General features: G+C 41.2%; 1 protein-coding gene across 4 annotated transcripts in view; it reads left to right on the top strand.

Annotated features, from left to right (window-relative positions):
- Window positions 1–18,798, top strand: part of SLC4A7 (solute carrier family 4 member 7) — a 173,858-nt gene that overhangs the window by 14,740 nt on the left and 140,320 nt on the right. Inside the window, exon 2 of one of the 4 annotated variants that reach the window (XM_075062473.1) lies at window positions 14,072–14,168. The exons of the other annotated variants lie outside the window; for them this stretch is intronic. The gene's annotated coding sequence lies outside the window, so the exon portion shown is untranslated. The remainder of the gene's footprint in view (window positions 1–14,071; window positions 14,169–18,798) is intronic. 4 annotated transcript variants of the gene reach the window in all.

The following is an 18,798-nucleotide window of genomic DNA, read 5'->3' as shown; positions in this document are numbered from 1 at the left end:
CAAATTTGGAGAGGGACAATAAGGTTGAGGTCTGTTATTTCTCACCTCTAGATAATTTTTATTTTATTTAAAAACATTTTTTGCAGTTAATAAGAATGGTATCTCTGGAGACACAAATCCACAGTTTGAGAACTGCAAAAGAAAGCATCTCTGATGGTGTCTTCTAGACTAAGCACTGAGGCCCATTGGGTAGATAGAAAGGTTCACCTAAATAATCTCTACAGAAGTCCCTGGAACCCCATAAAATGGGTCCCTAATCCATGAACTATTGGAACTCATTTACAAAACTTTTCTTAAACATTGAGACAATTTATTCATTATACTATAGCATTAGAATTTATAATCCTTATTCCATGATGAGATATCTTTGAGCTATAATGTATCTTAATTAAAGCTATCTTTAGACAGTTTTTTCCTCGAAGCCTTTTATCAAAAAATACAATTTAAATAAAAAAATCTGATTAAAAAAAAACACTGATTTTATCCGCCCTGGGGAGCGGTATATCTCCCCATGGCAGCCCTGAGCGCCTATGCGGTACTTAATAGGTGGCCGTGCATCTTAGAGCGAACTCAGCTTGTTTTTCCTGATTTTTATCTTGCTTGGTTTGAATTGGATTGTGATAATGGCAACTCAAATGGGAGGCCTCTCGATCAAAAATTACTCCATGCTATCTCTTGAGAAAGATTTCAGTTCTTTCAAATTCCCCCAATTAACAAATTCCCCCTAATTAATTTCCTAATATTTGTGCTTGAATTGTGCACTTTATGGCAGAATAAGGATTCTTTGGTCTCTTTTGGACTGGATTTATTGTAATTTACTTATACTTCTGTAGAATTTATCCTTAACTAGCTCATGGACTAACTACACTGTCTTGGATTATTACTTGATAATTTTTATTAGTTAGGAATTCTTAAGCATATAGTGTCATTTTTCTCCTTAAAAGGTATTGCATGACATAAGTCTTGATTAACTCCAACTGCACATCTACACTACAGCTAGGAGCGTCTCCCCAAGCCTGAGTAGACACATTCATGCTGGTGGAGCTCGAGCTAGTACGATAAGCATAGCAGTATGGATGTTGCTGCTGTGGGGGAGATTTGATCTAGCCACCCATACTTGAGCTTGGGTGGCTAGCCTAAGTTTCTCCAGAGATGGAATGTCCACTCAGCTATTTTTAGTGTGCTAGCTCGAGCCCATCTATCATGAACTTGTCTACCCAGGCTGGGAGGCTTAACTCTCTGTTTAATGAAGGTTTTTTTTTCCCCATTTAATTGTTACCAAGTTCTAGCTCGGTTTCAGCATAGTTATCTGTTCATGTTGTTGTAAAATACTCTGAGTTACTATGCACAGTAAGTGATTGGTGCAGTCTAGATGTATAGCTTTTTTTTTCTTTTTAACGTTAGGGAAGGTTTTTAATAGGTCTTTCAAAAATACATCAGCAATGTGTAAGTATCCTATTGTATAATTATGCAAGTTTGGAAATAATTCTTAATCCGCTTCTTCAGATTAAGCTAGGACTCAGGCTAATGTTTTGAGATAGCAATATGAGCTCAACTGTTAAAAACAGCTTGATCCATATGAAGCTCCTGTTAATCTCTTGGTTTATAAAAGCACTACAGACAGGCAAAGTTGCTGTTCCATATGGCTTGGTAGGGTGAACATCTGAATCGCATAACTGATGCTTAACTTGGAGCTTTGGAGTGCATAGGACCTTTAATAACTGAGTTTGCAAACTGCCAGTGTGCTGACCCACCTCTTGCTTTGACTTACTGTCCATCCAGGGATTTAGATGGAAAAGTGACGATGTCGTTTGTTCATAAGTAAATATTTCCTATTGAAAAAGAGCTACTTTATTACTGTGGTATATTTTAAACTTAACTTTACACCTCTCTATATTACCTCTGCCTAATTTGGTAGAATCTAGAAAGTCTGCAGCGTCTCTACATAGAGACTAAGGAAAATCTTAAAACTTTTCTTAAATGCAAATTCAGTGCTTACACTAAAAATCTGACAATTTTGCATGTCTACGCTACGAGTGCTACTGTGGCAAAGCTGCAGGTTTGCAGTTAGGCACTTGATACAGTGCTGGAAGAGTTCGGTTTTTTTCCCTCCAGATTGTAGTAAAGCCACTGCCTTGAGATGTGCTAGCTGTCTGTACTGTGGGTGTTAGATTGACCTATGAATGTGGTACATTCAGGGCTATGAAAAAAATTCATGCCATGACAGCTATGTTGACCTGTTTTAGATCTGAGGTAGGCAACCTATGGCACGTGAGTCGTGTTTGGCATGCAAGCTGGTTTTCAGTGGCACTCACGCTGTTGGGGTCCTGGCCACCAGTCTGGAGGACTCTGCATTTTAATTTAATTTTAAATGAAGCTTTTTAAACATTTTAAAAACCTTATTTATTTTACATACAACAATAGTTAATTATATATTATAGACTTATAGAAAGAGACCTTCTAAAACATTAAAATGTATTACCGGCGTGCGAAACCTTAAATTAGAGTGAATAAATGAAGACTCGGTACACCACTTCTGAAAGGTTCCTGACTCCTGTTTTAGATGTAGGCTCCAGCCTCTGGAATGGAGTTGTGCATTAATCTGCGGAAGAGATGAACAGCGGCAGTGAAAGATTGGCAGAGTAGATTTGAGAATGTGTACAGCTGTATTACTTTGCTCTCTGTGCCTCTTCAGTACCTTACCTCATTTTAAGATGGCATGTAAGAGAATGCATTACCATTCTTGAAGCTTCTGACTTATCCTGTTTGGCTTCATTTAATTGCTGAGTGCTTCTGTAGTGCTAATAATCTATATATAAAGTTATTGCAGTTAATATTGTCCCTGTGCTCTCGTTACAGTTGTAGCATCATTATTGCTGAGGTTTTAAAAAAAAGTTATCTTCAGTTCAAGTGCAACAACTCTCCTAAAACATCTCAAACCTATCAAATGTCTCATATACTTGTGAGAGTGTATTGTAAGCATTATGAACAACAGCAAATATTCAGATTTAATAAGTCAATTACGGAATTTAGAATCTCTCTATTTAGGTGTCTCAAATTATTGTGTAAATATGCAGTCCTGTATCTTATCCGATAGATGGAGCCATTTTGGTACTTTTTGTCAATACTTACTTGTGTAATGCGTTTTTTAAAAGTGTGCTTTCCTTTTAGTTCAACTTTTTTTTTCCTTTGAGGTGTACTCCATCACTATTTAGTCTCTTCCATAAGTAAGGAGAAGATGAAGTGTCCTATATACACCATAGCAGTGTAGATATACTTAGGGTTGTACTGTGGGAAAACTGTCAAGCAAGGAAGTATACTGCCCAAAAGAGCTTTCGTATTATGAGCACCTACTTGTGTATGCTACAGAAGTAATAAAATGTTAGGATTCAGACATGCTGCTGCTGCTACTGTTAATTAGTATACTAACTTGGGATTCTTTCTAGAACAGGGGTAGGCAACCTATGGCACGGGTGCCGAAGACGGCACGCAAGCTGATTTTCAGTGGCACTCACACTGCCCGGGTCCTGGCCACCAGTCTGGGAGCTCTGCATTTTAATTTAATTTTAATTTTAAATGAAGCTTCTTAAACATTCTGAAACCTTATTTACTTTACATACAACACTTTAGTTATATATTATAGACTTATAGAAAGAGACCTTCTAAAAATGTTAATGTATTACCGGCATGCGAAACCTTAAATTAGAGTGAATAAATGAAAACTCGGTACACCACTTCTGAAAGGTTGCCGACCCTTGTTCTAGAACTACAATCTCTTCTATGAAGAATGAATTTAAAATTTCATTCCACAGTGGGTATGTCTACGCTGCAGCTGGACGTGTAGTTTCCAGCTTAGGTAGAGATACACTGGACCCTCGCTAGAAGGTGGGATTTGGGATCCATGCAGGGACCACGTTAAAATGAATTGCATTTAAAGTAATTAAATTTGAGATCCATGGCCATGACGGCGTTATATGTGAATTTGCACTATATAGATGTGCGTTCTAGTGAGGGTTCAGTGTATATGCGCTAGCATGCTGTAGCGAGGAGAGTGATGTGTCACTGTCAGAAAGGGACCACAACACACCCCCAGTGGGCTGAACCAGGAGAGCCATGTCTGCCCCACTGGAAGCGGAAGAGCGGGACAGGAAGGGGACGTACAAAAGGCAGGCCCTGAAGCTCAGTGATGATGCAGCCGCCACAGGAGACAGATGCCTGCTACCTGTTGTTGGAGCCTGCAGAGGAGCTTCCGGGACTGGCTCCTGAAGACAGCCAGAGCTCCCAGAACTGCTGGCTGGCTAAGATGCTGAGGAGTTGCTGGTACTGCCACGTGAGGACTAGACGGATCTCCGCAGACTGCCAGCTTACTGAAACGCTGAGGAGCTGCTGGTGCTGCTGCCTGCGGACTGGCCAGAGCTCCCCAAGATGACAGACGCAGCTGTACCTGAGGGGGAGATTAGGAAGCAGCCCAAGGAAACTGGGCAGCAGTCTGGTTGGGAGCTGGCCTGATGCAAGGTCAGTATGTTGTGGGTGGATCCCTGCTGACCCAGTTGTGGACCACTTTGCCACTGTTAGGGCCCTGGGCTGGGATGTGGTACAGTTGGGTGGGTCCACATCCCATCTGCCTCTCCACCCCTGGGGTGGTAGTACTCCCCCTCCTTAGGCCAGGAGGCCTTGCGCTCATCAGGCAACCTACCCAAGCCCCATATACTCTCTTGGTGCTGACCCTTACCTGAGCCTCTGCTTTATGGTGCTCACCCCTTCTGGGGCTCTTAGTCTGCTTAGCTGCTCTGCCCTGAGTGCAGGCTAGAGCTTACCCATCATTTTGCTGCCCTGCCCTGCCCTTCCTGGGCCTCATACACTGCTGTACTGTTCTGCCTGGCTAGAGGACCAGAGCACTAGAGGAAGCTTATGTTCCCTGTTTGAGCTCCTTATAGGTACATGACAGCAAGGAGGCGTAGACTCCCTCAGAGACTGACAGAGGAACGGCCACACAGCCTACAATGCCAAATATAGCAGGTGTTGCTCTTTTGGCTCAGGCTAGCTGCCTGTGTACATACTTAGGATCTCAGACAGGATTGTAATTGGGTGGCTAGTCTGAGGTGCCATATGTGCCACTGTGGTTACGTGGCCATTTTGAGCATGCTAGCTTGATCAAAGGTAACATGTGCACATCTGCCTGAACTGGAGTGCAGACATGCCAACAGTGTCTGCTCCAAAACTGCTGATCAGGTACTGTATCATACCTGTCTGTAACAGTTTCAGCCAGTATGCAATGGTATCCTGGGATGGTCTGAGTTAAAACACTTTTTCCAAGTCTCTCATATTTTTACAACCAGCTTTTATAGTATAGTAGTTTCTTCCAAAAAGTTAGAATATTTGTCTAGAATATGATTTTTGGTCATATTTTACCTGGAAATCAAGTTTAATGAACACAATTGTAAATGTTAATGCATGCAGTCAAATCTTTACTCTTTGAGGATTGTTCATGTGGATTCCACTTTTGATGGGAATGTGTCCTATGCGCTTGAAATCTGATTCTTGTGTCCATTGAGGCTGTGTCTGCACCCTGGAGGTCCAGGGCGTAAAGGATGCAGTGATCCCAGCTGTGATCTCAGTTCTTTCTTACTATCTGGTGGCAGTGGGACAAAACCCTTGCGAATGTCTGCCTGCTTCTGTACAACCCTGCAGTTAATGTTAGGGACTAGTTAATTTTTAGGTTGCCAGTTGGTTTTATAAGAGAATATTTTTACTAACTGCTGCAGTGGGCCTCAAAGATGACCGAGAAATCCACACTTATTCCAACTTCTAGCAGAAAGTTCATAGTAGCTGTATTAGATTCCAGGTCAGCGATTGCTTATCTTCCACAAGAAAGATTCCATACTATAGTGGATTTCATCAACCAGCTTCAAGCTCATCCAGAGATATAAAGAGCATGCTTCAGACACCTGTGACATATGTTCTCATGCACTGTGATTCAGTTTGTCAGACTTTGCTTACCCTTATTGCAAGGGTGGTTGAAATCAGTGTCTGCAAACCCTATTTGGTCATGGTCCTGCAAACTGTCCTCTCACTGTTAAACTGGTGGAAAACCCTCCCCTTTATGGGTACCCTTCTCTGCAGCTTTACCTACCAAACTCTGGTGACAGATGCCTCCAGTAAGGGGGGGTGTGTGTGTGTGTGTGTGTGTGATCTAGTTCACCTTCAGACATAGCGCTAATGGTCACCTCAAGAAATTCATGGGCACATAAATATCTTGAAACAGGGAGCCATCCATCTGGCATGCAAAAGGATTCCTGCCTCTACTCCTGGGCTCCATAGTCTAAATTCTGACAGGCACCCCCACAGCTATGTATTATGTCAGCAGACAAGAAGCCAGGTCATCCCAACTCCGTCAGGAAGTCATTTGGCTCTGGGCTTAGTGTATTTGTTACTGGAGCATATAGCTGGTTGTGCATCTTCCAAGCTTTCAGAACTTGCTAGCAGATAATCTCAGACAACCGTGAATAGTGTATCAGGGATGAAGTATTGTAGCACATCTTATGGAAGTGGGGATATCCATCAGCTCTGTTTGTCACAGCTTTGAACAAGAAATGCCAAGTGTTCTGTTCTAGAGGGGATGCCAGTCTAGCGTTCCCTGTCAGATGTGGTTTATCCTCTGGACATTGGGACTGATGTATGCCTCTTCTTCTCTCCCCTCCCCCAATTCCTATAATGCTGAGGGTCCTGATGAAACTGAGGCGAGATGTTAGATTGATCATGATAGTGCTAGTGTGGACTAGACCGTTCTGGCATTTGGATCTGGTGACCCACTGAACACAGCCCCCGGTTACTTTGCCTACCCTGCCCCACATAGTGTCACAGAATACAGTTGCATCCTGCAGCCAGACCCAGTATTGTTCTGATATCTGACAGCCTGGATGATGGCTGGCTGATCTCCATGGATAGAAGCCATTCAGCTGAAGTTCAGAACATTTTTCTCCAAGGCAAGAAAGTCTCAGCTAGACTGAAATCACTCAAGGAAGTGGTTTTTTGAGATGTGGTGTCCACATGGCCTAATACTAGGGAGTCCTCCCTCTCTAGGATTCTTTGTTGATGAAAGAGCTAAGTGACAACTGGGCATGCTCTCATTAGCTCTAGAGAGGGAGTGTGTGTGTAGTTGTGGGGCATGAGGACGTGTAGGACATAGGCCTGGCCCCAATGGACACTCCAGGCTAAAATAATTCTGAGTTGCTTTGCACGTATACCATGAGTTGAATCTATATGGACACATTTCTGAGAACCATATTTATTGATGTGGTGCCCATATAGAGTAGGCACATTAGTATTGGAGAAGGAGGGTGGTCTGTGGAATTGTGTGGATACCACATTTACTTTAAGGTAATTTGTTTTTTCTAGCTGTGGTTCTCCCTGTACTGAGCCCTAGGGTTGACTATGACTAGACGTGTTTGAGCATCTGCGTCAGGGATGGGCAACTTTAAGTTAATAGAGGGACAAAAAAAAATCCAATAAAATCCTTTGGTGGGTCATACAGAAAGTTGTTTTTAAAGATTTGAGCTGGGTCCCCAAGGGGTGCAGTCTTTCAGTAAAGCTGCTGCTGCCTCATACCACTCATCTCCACTTCCTCATTAACACAGGCTCTAACTGAACCTGCTGCCTCCAGCTCCAGTTACTGCCTCCCTATTGGCTGATTGGCTTTCAGCCGTAACCTGATTACATTACATTACTACACAGATTTGACCCAGCTGTCCCTCCGTCTTTCCAGCAGGGAAGAGACTGCAATGTTATGCCAGCCAGTTCTGGTTACTGACTGCCCATTGGCAGAGGTTCACACACCTACCCAGGGCGCAGGGAAAAAGTAGTGGTGCTGACCACATTCAGATTGGCTGTGGGAGCCAATGGGAAGGCAGTAACCAGAGCTGGGTGGTGTAGGGTGGAGGAGCCCTTCCCCTGGAGAGGTGATTGGGCCAAAGAGAGGCATTGTGACCTGGTGCAGGGGTGCCTGCTCAGTCCCAGGCTCCAATCCATATCCCCTGCAATCCCTCTTACTGTAAACACTGCCTGTTGCTCAGGCATTACCATGGCTACACTCCTGCTCAGTCCTCCCCAAAGACTGTTTTCACCAGCTGCCTATGGATGCATGTAATAAAATGATCTGTCAGGCCAGAAGTCCATTCTTGTCCTGCCTTTATAAATACCAAATACGTTTTTGAGCAGAATAATTTTCATGATCAAACATAAGGTTGTGTGGTTGAACCACTGGGATAGAGGAGTGAGAATATTGGTCAGTGTGGGAAGGGTGGTGGTGTCCAAAATTTTGTCAAGCTTGTCATAAACAGATAGCTAAGGGTTAGTGTTTCTTTCACCTGTAAAGGGTTAACAAACGGAACCAAACACCTGACCAGAGGACCAATCAGGAAACCGGATTTTTCAAAGCTGAGGGAGGGAATGTTTGGGTCTGTGTCTTTGTCTGGCTCTCAGCTATGAGAGGGGATCTTTTCTATCTTCAAGCTTCTAATCTTCACATTCAAAGTTGTGTAATTAGCTATGAGGTAGAAAACAATGGCTGTTGTTTGTTTTTTTTGTATTACAATGTGTATGTTGGCCGATGTTTAAATTGTATCTTTTGTGAATAAGGCTGTTTGTTCATATTTTTCTTTTAAGCACATAGCCCTGTGTTATGGTCAACTTGATGCGAGATCATGTTCATGTGTTTTTTTTCTTTTTACATAAAGGCTTTCTTCTTTAAGACTTGTTTGAGTTTTTCTCTCTGGGTAGTCTAGAAGGAACAAAAGGGAGGGGAATTCTTTGTGTTAGTATCTACGGAGGGAGAATCTCTGCAGCACCAGGGAATTGGTGGGAGGGAGAAGCTAGTGGAAGAGAGAGAGATTTTGTCTGTTCCTGGTATTTGGGTTTGTCTCTTTGTGAAGAGAGGAGACATGCTTCTTGGTATTGTGTGGGTTCGCATCACGGGTATGTTGTATGTTTTTTGTGTGTTGTGTTGTTTGCGTTGTTGGGTGGGGTGTAGTGGGTCGGTCTGGTGACTGGGTATAATGCGTGGTTGTGGTCGGGTGTGTGTTTGTTATTTAACTCTCGGGGTTAGCCCCGAAGGAAAGGTCTGGGTGGGAGAGAAGAGGGGAAGGGAAGTGGGTTATTTCCCTTTGTTGTAGCTCAAGCAAATCTGAGAGTCTTGGGGGTTCCCTCCAGGGAAGGGTTTGGGAAGAACCAGAGTGAGCCAAAACACTGGAATTTTTGGATGGTGGCAGCGATATCAGATCTAAGCTGGTAATTAAGCTTAGAGGGTTTCATGCAGGCACCCAGATTTCTGGACGCTAAGGTCCAGATTTGGGAAAGATGCTTATGATAAAGCTGCCAACCACTTTTCAGAAAAAAATGCTGAGAAGGCGGTGCTGACTGCCTCAACAAAAGCGCCTAGTCAAAGCAGCTGATCTTAAGATGCTTGTTACATCAACACACCACAATCTTGAAAACCTCTGCAGAAACTTTGAAAATCTTTGATCAACAGCTCTTGCTCAAACAAAGTCAGTCATATGAGTTTCAATACTTCCTGTATTTCAACAATTTAACATGTTTGTTTAAATCATTGTAATATAACAATCAGATCTCACTTGATGTCCATTTCTGTAGTGATGGTTTCTCCCTGATCCTAGAGATTGAACCAGTGTACTATAATGGGTGGCAAAACAATTGCTAGAAGTAAAATTAGGGTCTACTTCATCTGCTCAGACCTGAGCATGCATAAAAATACGGCTACATGAATTAAACTTATTTCTGGTTGATCTATTATTACTTCTGTCAGTGGAAAAAGTCATCTATCAAGCAGTCTCTCAGTCTGGTATAAATTCAACTTCATGTAACAATACCTGCATCAGATGTCTTTTCACTGATATGAATTACTTGGTGAGAACCGAATCCCAAAAAGCAATTTGTTCTTACAGTTGTAAAAGAAAGCAGAGATTAACGTTGATAGCCCTTTGCAATACACAAGTGCTATTTTTCAATTTTAATATGTAAATTTAAAATAGACAACTTAAAACATGAATTTTTTTTAAAAAGGCAACCCTTCCCCTTCCTCAAATAAGATAGTGAAAAGTCACTGTTGACTTAGCTTATTTTTAATATGGATAAGGAAACTACCTTGATCTGTGTGTGTGTGTGTGTGTGTGTGTTTTTTTTTCTTCTGTGATCTCAAATGGCGCTTCACACAAAAATTCCGTATTTGTACACAGTCACACAAGGTAATGTAAAGGCAAAGAATAATTTGCCCAAATCCATGATTTGGACTGTGCACTTCCTACCATGATTCAGGCAGGAGAAGGCAGAGCACTATTGTCCTCTCCTGACCCTGTGGAAATTCCCAGAGAAATTAATACAGCTTGAGTGCAATTCGTTTTTCTTTTTCTCTCTCCACCAAACGTTTATCACTTGGTCCCAGAGGTAGCCACTGCTAGGTTAAGGCCCTGTGAGCATCGCTTCTGTAGTGCTTTTCTCATGAATCCCTGGGAATTTGGTGGGTATGGGAACAGGCCTTGTGGCTGATTTAACAGGGATGTAGAAACTAACTATGCTGCTGAATAGGTGTGTGTGTGTGTATGGTGGTGATTTCCTCTCCCTAGAGCTGCCTTTAGTAGGTTTTACCATGTGAAGGGATGATTCTGAACCAAGTTACGGAGCCAAAGTTGTTGCTAATTCCTGAGCTCTTCATTTAAAGCAGGGGTGGGCAAACTTTTTGGCCTGTGGGCCCTATCAGGGAATAGAAAATGTATGGTGGGCCATGAATGCTCACAAAATTAGGGTTGGGGTGCAGGAGGGGTGAGGGATCTGGTTGGGGTGCAGGCTCTGGAGATGTTTGGGGTGTAGGAGGGTGCTCTGGGCTGGGATTGAGATGTTTGGAGAGTGGGAGGGGGATTAGAGTGGGGGGTTGGGTGTGAGGAGAAGCTCAGAGGTGCAGGCTCTGAGTGGAGCTTGCCACTGCTTCTGGGAGTCACTTGAGGTAAGTCCCTTCTCCGGCTCCTACCGCAGAGGTGCAACCAGGTGGCTCTGCATGCTGCCCCATTCACAGGAACCGCCCCTGCAGTTCACATTGGAGTGCTGGAGGGTGCCATTGGAGCGCATAGGAGTGGGGCTGTGCCACGTGGAACGGCCCCCAGCTAGAGCGCTGGAGCAGGACCATGCCTCGGCTTCCAGGAGCCGTGTGTTGTGGCTCTGGCCCCAGCTGGAGTTCCAGAGTGGGACAAGCCCCAGACCCCACTCCCCAGCGGGAGCTCTCAGGCCTGCTTAAAACGGGTCATATTTTGCCCACCTCTTATTTAAAGCTTAACTAATTCTGTTGCCTGACTTCAGGTCAGCTTAGCTTGAGCTAGTACTATATTTCATTTTCTTCTACATAAACTCAGAATTGACAGTCTAAAACTATGAATAATCCTCCTGTTTGCAAGGAAAAGCATGTGAAATTTAAGACTAATAAACCCGGAATTTATAATGATGAAAAATCAAAGTCAGTAACTAGGTGCTAGTTAAATGAACACCATAAAAACTTTCTTGTCCAGTATTACAGATAGTTTATTCCTGACATCTGGCATTCTTCCTATTCAAATCCGTTTTTTATTTTATGGCAAAATGAAGAATTACACTAAATTGTCTCAGATTATGTGACTGTTTTATGAAGTGCACAAATGAAAAATCTGATCTCATTTTTGTCATGTGTAACCAAAGACAGGACATTGGTCCTTGTCAGTCTAAATCCTAGTCAGTTAACTCTCTGTAGCACCTAGGTGTTTTTTGTTGCTGTTGTTTTTTTCATAGTCTACACTAAAAACCTGCAGGTATGTAAATATTCTGTTCACAAAAAATAACTTTATTTCCTTTTTGCCTTGTCATGTTTGTAAATGTTACATTTGGAAATAGAGATGTCTGCAAACAGTAGCAAATACTGTGACTGATACTGTCCATGTGAGTCTATTGGTACGTTACTGGCTATACCTTGCTGGTGTATCAACATCAGGAGTAGCTCTAGTCAGTGGTTCTCAAACTTTTTTTTACTTTCACATAGTAAGCCTCTGAGTGCAACCTCCCCCCTTATAAATTAAAAACACTTTAGTATATTTAACACCATTATAAATGCTGGATACAAAGTGGGGTTTGCGTTGCAGGCTGACGGCTCACTATCCTCTGATATAATAACCTTGTGATCCCCTGAGGGATCCTGACCCCCAGTTTGAGAACCCCTGGGTGTGGGGGGGAGCTCAGTGGTTTGAGCATTGGCCTACTAAACCCAGGGTTGTGAGTTCAATCCTTGAGGGGGCCATTTAGGGATCTGGGGCAAAAATCTGTCTGGGGATTGGTCCTGCTCTGAGCAGGGGGTTGGACTAGATGATCTCCTGAGGTTCCTTCCAACCCTGATATTCTGTATACCAAATATAGCACAATTCAGGTTCCATGTTTTGGGAAGAGGGAGGTGTCCATAATGACAAAGTATCTTTCTTCTGGGCTTGAAATAGTCCACCAGATATCTACTAGTTAGATGCTCTAGTACAGGTCAGGGAGGGTGCCACTCTATAGAGGGAAATGTTCTTGAGAAAAGCCCAACCCCTCTGCCCCCGATTCCTGGGAGTCAGGAATGTACTGAGATTGCTGCATGGGTATGCTATCTTTGGACTGTGGTCAGGCTAATGTAAGATGATGGAACCCCTATCTGTAGTAGTTCTCCCCCCTTCTAGGTGCTAGAGGGAATTTTCTATTCATGTTTTTCACAATCTGTAGTGCATGTGCATTCCTTCAGTTTCTACCAGAGAGTGTATCCTGGGAGGGAAAACAAATTCTTCCTATTATCCCATCTCCCAGTTTGCTGCTGATGTGGTTTGTTACTCTGTCCTTTATTCGAAGCTTGTTTTGATCATTCTATCTCTAATGAATTGGTTTCCTTTGTTGTTGCTGTTTATACCCTTCAGAAATTGCATCAGAATGAAATTGCCATTCTTTGTCTGTTTCACTGCTGCTCACAAAGTTCTGAATAGTAGCCATGAAACTGAGAAATCTATTCAGTTTCCACACTGTTGCAGACTAGAAAATGTCTTAGAAGAAAGTCACTGGGTTCATCTACACATCATACATCAGTTTACATTCATTTCACATTCAGAAGTTTATTTTTGCAACCATAAAGAATGGAAGTGCAATAATAAAAGCTTTTTCAAATTTAATGGTTTTGGTTTTCCCTCTCATCCAAGAAAGCTGCATGTGCCCCAAAAGTAAGTAGGCAAATTTAATTTTCAAATCCTGCATTAAATTATCAGATATTTTAATAACTTTCAAGATATGAAATATTATGTACCATAAATTTGGGATGGGAGTCTGGCCTTCATTTTTCTTTAGTGTAGAGTTCTTCTGATCCTCAAGCCTCTTCTCTCATTTCAATTTTTCAGCAGCCTAAGAATTCTAAGATGGGACTTGGGAGATCTACGGTTTGTGCTTGGCTTTATTTTGTACTCTCCTATGCAGTTTTGGGCAAGATGCTTTCTCTGTTTCCTTATTTGTAAAGAATGACTTTTGTTTATTAAATGCTGCAGTACTGCTTAGAAGCCACTTTTTTGGCTTCATAGGAGTGTCATGATATGTGGAATGCACAAGCAATAAGATTTTTTTTTTTTAAAGCTATAGTTTATAAAATTACCCTTTTTCTTATGTCTTGCAATGTCAAATAGAAAAAATGTTTATCTGTCAGATTTAAAGTTTAGTTGTTATAGTGTTTTCCTGTGCTAAACTATTTCTTTATGCTGCTACTAGCCTTAATATAGGCAACCATAAAGATTTTATTAATATGCCTCTTAAAACTTTATATACCCTTTACTTTGAAACAAGTTCTGTAGGCTGGAGTGTTTCACAAATGCTACCTGGTTTATTGTCATTGATTTACTGAAATGCTTTCTGATTTACCTCCAGAAACAAACAAACCCCTCTCCCCCATTTCATCCTATTGGTTTGGTGTGTCTTTGTAAGAGCATTTAAGGCTACTTGCAGCTGTTCATTGAGCATTTTTCTTGTTTTTTGACAGGATTAAATATATTTAGAATCAATGGCTGACGATATAAAGTATTGGATCCGTTTCAGTTGTTGTCATCTATCACTTCTGTAAGAAAAGAGTGCCTGAGGTTAGTCTGTGGGGTCTTAAAGCATGGCTCATTGCTGTCCTCTCCTTGTAACTACTGAGTGAGGACAAAGCTGACTAGCTGCAGGGCTTTACTGCGTCTGAATTTCAGACAAGCTTCTTTTTTACCAAGGAATATATAAATGTTCATTTAAAAAAAAAAATCCTATGACAGATGATGTGCTCAAAGGCACAGAGGAAGTCAATGTCAGAATGAGAACTAGAACTTGAGGGTTCCTGGCTTCAAATCCAGTGCTTGGGACATTAAAGAGAGGATATAATCTACGATTTTACATCTGCTTTGAGCTGAAACTCCTGAGTTCTAATTTTGGCTTTCCCAGTAATTTGATTTTTTTTTTCTTTTTTTTTCTGTGCCATGTGCGAATCACAATTTCTCTGTCTTTGTCGTTAGAATAATGGGAATCGTGCACCTGTTGTGTATGAAACTAATACTTAATGTTAGGCATGGAAGAATTAGATTTTTATCAATAAAGGTTGGTAGTGTTATCACTGTATTTACACACAGGCAATGAAAAAATATTTTCATTGACTGACTGAAATTTACAAATAAGCAATGTAAGGAAATGCTTATTAGTTTGATTTAATGATATTTGCTTTGTATATTTTGACATGCTATCTTGACAATTAAGCTTTAAAACCATTAACTTTTTGAATCGGTGTCCACTGTCATTAATTCTGAGCAACTCATGATTTTCCACAATTGTGAAAATTTAAATTGCTAAAAATAAAAATGCTTAAAAATGTTAATATTTGTCAAAATTATATAAAAAAATGAATTGTGCCAAGACTAACAAATGTTTATAAAGCCCATTGAAGATGGAAAAAGCAATATGTTGGGGATAGGTGGGATGGGAGTTGAATGCAGATTCATGGCCTGTTTGCACTAATTCTAACCCTGTCAGTGCTCAGGTGTCTAGTAAGTTAGGAATATCTGTTTTCTAAAGTGTGTGTTTGTACGGCTAACTAAAAATAATTCTATAATTGTTTTGGCCCATCTGCTTTATAAACAACAACAAAAAAAGTTACAACGTGGATTCCCTTGATTTTATGTACACATTTATAATTTAATTGGTGCTTTGGGCAAGTGGACTTCTGCCATCCTGCTAGTAATGCCTTCTTTGTCACCCTGATAGAACACAAATAACTTTAAAAATATTATTGAAAATTTTAATATGAAGATTATTTCTTAACCATGAGTTAGAAGTAATGGGCCACTTGAACTGAGAAACCCTAACGCTTGTGTAGTAACACTTGAATTCTGTATAGATATAGATTAAAAGACTGATCACTTGCCTGATTTTTGGCTAAAGGAGGAATATCAGGTTTCATGAAAACTCTGGGTTATTAAAGCACTTTAAAAATCTAAATAAAACAAAATCCATGCTTGTGTTTCAGAACAAATGCTTAAATATTTTTGTACTTGAATAACTAAAAATGTGGTTTAAAATTATTTTAACCACCCCAGTGTTCCCAATAGGTGAATGGGTGATTCCTTATCCTGTTCGTGCCCTGTATTGTCTCCACGCTAATACCTCTGAACTGAGAGCACAGGATTTAGGGATATTGGCCTGATCAGATAGATGCAGGAATGAAAGTCTGCCTAGTTTTTTAACATGTACACAAGCAGTTCTGGAATGTAGAAATGTTGCTATTTGTTGCAACTTGTGGCTGTCATTTTTGGTTTATAAATTTTCCATACTCTTAATTTATATTAATCTTTCTTCAAGAATCCGTCCTGATACATACACACAGGGCATGCAGAGTATGACTACCTTATCTAAACTGTACTCCATTGATATACAGTGATCATGAAAGGTGTTTGGATTTACAACTCTGAACAACAAAGTCTTTTATCAACAGTATAAATATGACCTTCACGGTACTGTATTAAGTGTGTCAGCTATTTAATGAAAGGATCACCTGTTGCAGTGAGTTCAGTCATCTGTCTCTTTGAGCATGAAGGTGGTGTCGTTCGCATTAAGAATTAGACTATGATCTCCAGTTTGTCACAGACCACCAAACAGCTTTTGACAGTAATGATTTTTGGTCACTATTAATCAAAACCTGACTTGAAGTGTCCTAGCAGTGAAAGGTTTCTTATTTAGCAATGCCTGACCCATCCAATGCCTTTTCTTGAGGAAAGTGGCTCCCTTTTAGACCCATTAGCTTCAAAGAAGAAATCCTTTTGTTGGAGAAAAACTAACAACTGAAGAACATGTATATGTTGTATCCTCTGCATAGTTCCTATAAAACTACTTTGTTTCTGACCACAGTAATTTATTTGATACTTATAAAAATTCATAAGTGGTTCAGAATTCTGTTCTTTGACATTTATAGATATGAACAAAACGTCATATGTGAAACCATGAGCAGGATGAATTGGTTGTATGCTTTGCTTTACTTCGGTAGCTTTAAAATATTTCATCCTAATGTTCTGGGATAAATTGAAGTTGAACCATTTCCATTAAAGTACAGTCACAAAAATATTAACAAAGGCTGGTCTTGTGATGGCCTTTGAAAACAACAATATAAGCCAGAAGAAACAGGGAAGACAGGAGAGTTATGGTGAAAAGCAGCAAAACTTTTGCAATAAGTCTAAGTTACTGCCAGTGTTCAGTGCAGTTGATTGTTAATTTCTTCATAAAAGAAAGGAAAGCTGTTCTTTGTTAGCTTCATCAGCTGATTATGTAACTTAAACTCATTAGAAACAAGTAGTTTGGCAGAAGCCTTAAAGGGAGGAAATGGTTTACGTCAAAGTTGTTCACAGACTAGATAAAAAAAATTTCGGAGGGGTAGCCATGTTAGTCTGTATCAGCAAAAATAATGAGGAGTCCTTGTGGCACCTTAGACTAACAAATTTATTTGGGCATACGCTTTCGTGGGCTATAACCGACTTCATCAGATGCATGGAGTGAAAAATACAGTAGGCAGGTATAAATACACAGCACATGAAAAGATGGGAGCTGCCTTACCAAATGGGGAGTCAGTGCTAATGAGTCCAATTCAATATGGGTGGATGTGGCCCATTCCCAACAGTTGACAAGAAGGTGTGAATATTAACAGAGAGAAAATTACTTTTTGTAGTGACCCAGCCACTCTTAGTCTTTATTCAGGCCTAATTTGATGGTATCAAGTTTGCAAATTAATTCCAGTTCTGCAGTTTCTCAATGAAGTTTGCTTTTGAAGGGTTTTTTTGCTGAAGAATGTGTAGAAGCTCTCTACACCAACATTCCACACAAAGATGGACTACAAGCTGTCAGGAACAGTATTCCTGATAATGTCACGGCAGACCAGGTGGTTGATCTTTGTGACTTAGTCCTCACCTGCAACTGTTTCAGATTTGGGGATGATTTATACCTTCAAGTTGGCGGCACTGCTATGGGTACCCGCATGGCCCCACAGTATGCCAGCATTTTTATGGCTGACTTAGGACAACGCTTCCTCAGCTCTTGTCTCCTAGCGCCCCTACTCTGCTTGCGCTACATTGATGACATCTTCATCATCTGGACCCATGGGAAGGAGGCCCTTGAGGAATTCCACGAGGATTTCAACAATATCTACCCCACCAGCAACCTCAGCCTGGACCAGTCCACACAAGAGATCCACTTCCTGGACACTGCAGTGCAAATAAGTGATGGTCACATAAACACTACCCTATACCAGAAACCTACTGACTGCTATACTTACCTACATGCCTCTAGCTTTCATCCAGACCACATCACACAATCTATTGTCTACAGCCAAACCCTAAGATACAACCGCATTGCTCCAATCCCTCAGACAGACACACAAACCTACAGGATCTTTATCAAGCATTCTTAAAACTATTATACCCACCTAGTGAAGTGAAGAAACAGATTGACAGAGCCAGAAGAGTATCCAGAAGTCACCTACTACAGGACCGGCCCAACAAAGTAAGTAATAGAATGCCACTAGCCATCACCTACAACCCCCAACTAAAACCTCTCCAGTGCATCATCCAGAATCTACAGCCTATACTGGAGGACGATCCCTCACTCTCACAGACCTTGGGAAACAGGCCAGTCCTCGCTTACAGATAGCTCCCCAACCTGAAGCAAATACTCACTAGCAACTACACACCACACAACAGAAACACTAACCCAGGAATCAATCCCTGCAACAAACCCCATTGCCAACTCTGTCCACGTATCTATTCAAAGGACACCATCATAGGACCTATCCCCCTCACCTACGCCATCAGGGGCTCGTTCACCTGCACATCTCCCAGTGTGATGTATGCTGTCACGTGCTAACAATGCCCCTCTGCCATCTACATTGGCCAAACTCGACAGTCTCTACGCAAAAGAATAAATGGACACAAATCTGACATCAAGAATTGTAACATTCAATAAACAGTAGGACACTCAATAATAGATTTAAAAGTGGCCATTCTTTAACAAAAAACTTCAAAAACAGACTTCAATGAGAAACTGCAGAACTGGAATTAATTTGCAAACTTGACACGACCAAATTAGGCCTCAGTAAAGACTGGGAGTGGCTGGATCACTACAAAAAGTAATTTTCCCTCTGATACTCACACCTTCTTGTCAACTGTTGGAAATTGCCCCCTTCCACCTGGATTGAATTGGCCA

The sequence above is a fragment of the Chelonoidis abingdonii genome, chromosome 2 (genome assembly GCF_003597395.2).
Source record: "Chelonoidis abingdonii isolate Lonesome George chromosome 2, CheloAbing_2.0, whole genome shotgun sequence".
NCBI classification, from domain to species: domain Eukaryota; kingdom Metazoa; phylum Chordata; order Testudines; family Testudinidae; genus Chelonoidis; species Chelonoidis abingdonii.
This window is presented reverse-complemented; position numbering and strand designations above follow the sequence as displayed.